The 5,063-nt window shown below is 45.7% G+C and overlaps 1 protein-coding gene across 7 annotated transcripts in view; it reads left to right on the forward strand.

Annotated features, from left to right (window-relative positions):
* The window catches only part of Rhobtb1 (Rho related BTB domain containing 1), a 132,584-nt gene that overhangs the window by 62,610 nt on the left and 64,911 nt on the right, over positions 1 to 5,063 (forward strand). Inside the window, exon 1 of one of the 7 annotated variants that reach the window (XM_029542628.1) lies at positions 468 to 1,135. The exons of the other annotated variants lie outside the window; for them this stretch is intronic. The gene's annotated coding sequence lies outside the window, so the exon portion shown is untranslated. Of the gene's footprint in view, positions 1 to 467; positions 1,136 to 5,063 lie in introns of those variants that run through there. 7 annotated transcript variants of the gene reach the window in all.

The raw sequence follows: 5,063 nt of genomic DNA on the forward strand, positions 1-5,063 counted from the left end.
GAGAGAGAGAGAGAGAGAGAGAGAGAGAGAGAGAGATCTTCACCTTCCTGTTGGTCTTGTAACAATACAAATTCAGCCCTACTATGTGAAGGCTTCCCTCTGCCCTCCCATGGCTGATGATTTGAATCTGGCCCTTTTACCCCCTGTCTCTTCTCCACCAAGGCTCTCCATCAACCTCACAGCACTAAACCAAAAGTTGGAGAAGGAATTCGAGATGAGTTACAAAAAGCTAAGGGACAAAAAGGAGAAGGAAGCAGGAGGTCGGAGAAAATATGGACTCGGCAGAAGTGGGGAGAGGGAAAGAAGACTGGGAGGGTGGCAGGAGGCAGTGCTCAAACAGACAGAATGGCTACAGGATGGTTATTCAAAGATTTTTTTAATGTATCTATTTATTCATTCATTCATTCATTCATTCATTCATTTTAGTTTGAGGAACACATAAACCCAGTGACTTTTACATAAAATCAGCTATCTCTCCTCACACTCTAGGGCAGAGGTTGGGAAATAGGCCAATCAAGACACAGGAAACAAAGGGTCTTCCCAGATGACGGATGTCTTCAGATACCCCTTTTTGCCGGACCCAGACATATTGGCTGGGAAGGGTGAATTGTCAGGAGGTCCTGACAGAGCAATTACGCTTTTCTACGCCACTCTTGAGTTTTCTTTTTTTGGGTAATGGCAAGTTCCCAGTGTTTATGGGTTTTGATCTCAGGCTCCATCTCTCTGTGGAAAAATGTCTTTTAAATTTTTAGCTAACCATAAGCCAAACCAAGTGACCCCCTCTAACACAGACCAGCCAGCTAGACCAACAACTTGGGCTTCTTACATTCTTCTGAGATGCCAAGTGTTTGACTGCACTATGCCTGGTATTCATTTTCAGTTCCAGTTTACGGAAGCACAAAAGGAGGAAGAGAAGGTCAAGAAACTGATAACAAAGCTTAGATTGGGTTCACTGTAGCCTGACTGAGAAGTTGAATACATCCTAGATGAACTCCAGCCTAAGGGTACTTTAAACCTTTCCATTCCAGGTTACTCTCACAATGGGAGAAACACAGGTGTCAAAGGACACATTTCTACATACCACACGTATCGAACGAACACATCATCTGAGCTACCAAAAATCTGCTGACTACAGGTCATTTCCGATGTATGTTTTCACAGACATAAACACTTAAGTCAATGCCGGCTGAATCATGGAGTCAAGGAAAGTCCCTATAAGGCCACTCAGTTGAGCCTCCCTCTGGTGACAAAGCACTGGCACCAGCAAGGTGATGTAACTTGACCACTCTCATAGTTAATAAGTGACTTCTCCTGAACTCAGCCCAGGTCTCCCGATCCAACCCAGGCTCCATCCCCGTTACATAACACCACCTAGAAAGTGCCAAGACTTCTGAACTCTCCAACTTTGCCACAGTTCCAATGGGTGAGTCCAAAATACACACACATAACCCAAGCCATGTCCAGCAGAGAGATAAGAGGGTGCCAGTGGTATACAGATACGGCGGGTACTAGGAGCAACCCTCCTTATCAACAAAGATGTGGACACAGAGTGTTCCTTTTTCTCATCAGAACATAACTCTCAGAGCTCTGGTCCCATCCAAGTCATCTCAGCTGACCAAACCATCGGCAGCTTTGTAATTTTTGTCTCTGCTCCCTGCTGGTGAAATATATTTTGGACTTGTCTTTCCTACCCTGCAAATGGCAATGGCTCATCCTTGGGGCCATGAGGATGTCCTGAAGTCACGGGCACAGACCATGTACTAAGTACTCACCAAGGTTAGTGGTCTTCTGGGCCTTCCTAGAATTATATAGGCAGGAAGCACTGTAATGTGGGTGGGCAGTCACATGGCTTTATCTCCAAGTTTACTGGTGCCCCTGGATACTAATGTTACAAGAATAGTTACAGTAACATTTCCTGTAGTCAAGACATCTCTTGAGTAAAGACATGGTGGGTGTTCTCTCTCTCTCTCTCTCTCTCTCTCTCTCTCTCTCTCTCTCTCTCTCTCTCTCTCTCTCTCTCTCTCTCTCCTCTCTCTCTCTCTCTCTCTCTCTCCCCACCTCCCTCCTATCTACCCCATGCCTTCTCTGGCCGCTGGTCCCCATGGCACATCTACAATTTCATTTCTTTCTCCTGTAGTTTAGAATCACTGGAGTTTCCATGAATCCTTCCATTGTTTTTGCCTCACATCTTGGAGAGCCTGTCCTCTCCTTCCCTCCGCTCTAAGGCCTGCTTCTCATAGCCCTTGCATCTCAAAGCAACTACAATGTTTCATTGCCAGCAGGGAAACTTTTGCTTTCAATTTTGAATCCTGTCTGAGCTCCCCGCCTCCTTTTTAGTTAAGGGCATGTAGAGTTTTATGGTCTGGCCGTCTTTTCTCTGAGCCATGTGCTGCTGCAGGTGAGTAGCTAGGAAAGCATAAGCCTGCAGTTGAGCCCTTCCCCCTCCACACTGGATAACCGGCCTGCCCTAAATGACACCTCTAGGAAGCGCTCCAGCTCACACCTCTCTCCACAGCTGCCACACTCTCATGTGGCTCTTGCTTGGCTCTGGACTTTTGGAACAGAGTCTTGGCAACACATCCTGTCCATCTCTCACGCAGCAGAGGGAGCCTGCCAGGATTGTTTATGCTTTCACCCATACCTGTTTTCTTCCTTCTGTTTTAATAATTCAACGGCCTTGGATGGACTTCCTTTTCCTGACGGCACAGTTACTGCTTAGTAGTGGGCGTGTGTGTGGTGCAACATGGGCGTGGCCATTGTGTGTTTTCCCCAGTGCTGTGAAGCAGCTAAGTTGGGGACCTGGTGCTTTTTTTTTTTTAAGATTTATTTATTTTATGTATATGAGTACACTATAGCTGCCTTCAGACACACCAGAAGAGGGTGTCAGACCCCATTACAGATGATTGTGAGCCACCATGTAGTTACTGGGAATTGAACTCAGGACCTCTAGAAGAGCACTCAGTGCCTTAACCACTAAGCCCTGGGCCTTGTGCTTTTGATCCCCAATTACTACACTGTCCCTAGCCCTATTAGTAATTTCACAAGGGTTGAGCTTTGATATCATTCTTACTAAAGAGCTAATAATGCTTAAAGCCGGGATCCAATGGGAACGGGAGTTTCAGGGGGAAGACAGTCTGATTCCAGAGCTCTAAGGTAGGACCTGGTATCAGGAGTTCTTAACAAGCCAGTAGGATTGGCAGATGGATATCTCTCATGAGCTGGTACTGGACAGGCTGTGGCTGGACCCTCAGCTAAGTCTGATTGCCTGAGTCTTGAACTTGAAGGAGTGGGGAGGGCAGTTTGCTGATAGGTCTTGCAAGGGAAACAATTGTATCAGCTATTGTTGGGACAAAACTCTTGGCAGAAGCAGTTCAATCAAGGAAGGTTTATTTAGGCTCATGGTCTAAAGGGAAGATGTGGTGAGGCAGCTGATCCCAGAGCATCCGGAAGTAGAACAGGAAGAATGCTAGCATTCAGCATGCCTTATCCCGGCCTGGGACCCCAGAGCATGGACTGATGCCACCCACATCCATGATGAGTTTCCCCACCTCAGTTAAACCTCTCTAAACGTTCTCGCAGACATCCCCAGATGTCTGTTCCCATGGCAATTCTAAATCCTGTCAAGTTAACAAGAAAGATGAGCCACCATATAATTACCTCATATGTGTGTACGTAAATATAAATGGAACTGCTTCCGGGGATTGGAAATATAGCCTCATGGTAGAGCGTGTGCTTAGCATGTGCAGGGCTCTGTGTCCAGTTTCCAAAGTATATGTGCATACATACCCATACAAGTGCTAATCAGAACCATAAAACAAACACTTAACAGACACTAATAACATTCACAATACCTCTTACTATAACTCTTACATTGATGATTGTTTCTTACTGAATGGTCCTATCCATTACACATACACACACACACACACACACACACACACGCACATACACACACACACACACCCCTATCTACGGTCAATATATGGTTCTATAGTTAGCACACAGAGTTCAGTTCCCACACAAGTGTTTTGTTATCTCTCACAGTGACGAGTCAGACAGAAGTGAAACCACAGAAGCGCAAGTTTGGACTGCATGTAGCGATCAGTGGTGCGCAGGAGTGTCCCAGTTATGGTTTCTACTGCTGCAATGAAACACCATGACCCAAAAGCATATTGGGGAGAAAAGGGCTTACTCCTCCTATACGGGAGGAAAAGGGGTTTACTTGGCTTACACTTCCAGATTCATCTGTGGAGGAAGTCAGGGCAGGAACTCAAGCAGGGCTGGAACCTGAAGGGAGGAACTGATGCAGAGGCCATGGAGGGGTGTTGTTTACTGGATTGCTTCCCATGGCTTGCTCAGCCTGCTTTCTTATAGAACCCAGGAGCACCAGCTCAGGATGGCACGATAGGCTGGGCTTTCCCCATCAATCACTGATTGAGAAAATGCCCTACAGCAGGATCTCATGGAGTCATTTCCTGAATTGAGGGAGCTTTCTCTCTAATGACTCTAGCTTGTGTCACACAACCAACCAGTTCAGGGAGTCTATGACCAAATGGGTAGACCTGTTTAAACTCTGCAAAGGTATTTCCTCAGATGAACTATTCACAATGTAACAACAACACACAACACATCTTTTTTAAGTTTTTATTATATTTTTTAAAAGATTTATGTGTGTATGTACATTAGCGCTTTATTTGCATGACAGACAAGGGTTTCAGATTCCATTGCAGAGGGTTGTGATTGCTGGGAATTGAACTCAGGACCTCTGGAAGAACAACCAATGCTCTTAACCACTAAACTATCTCTCCAGCCTCACACATAACACACTTTTTATGTTATTCTACAGAACACTAAACTGAGCCCCAGTCTGTTGGGATGACCAGTTTCTGTGAAGTGACTACTTCTGAGGTGTCTGACGCTTCAAAGGCGGCATACCGGCAACACTTCTTCAATATTTCCACCCCACATATAACATTGCCGTGATGACCTGTAAGGCATAGATTTTCTCTCTCTCTCTCTCTCTCTCTCTCTCTCTCTCTCTCTCTCTCTCTCTCTCTCTCTCT

The sequence above is a fragment of the Mus pahari genome, chromosome 9, assembly GCF_900095145.1.
Source record: "Mus pahari chromosome 9, PAHARI_EIJ_v1.1, whole genome shotgun sequence".
NCBI classification, from domain to species: domain Eukaryota; kingdom Metazoa; phylum Chordata; class Mammalia; order Rodentia; family Muridae; genus Mus; species Mus pahari.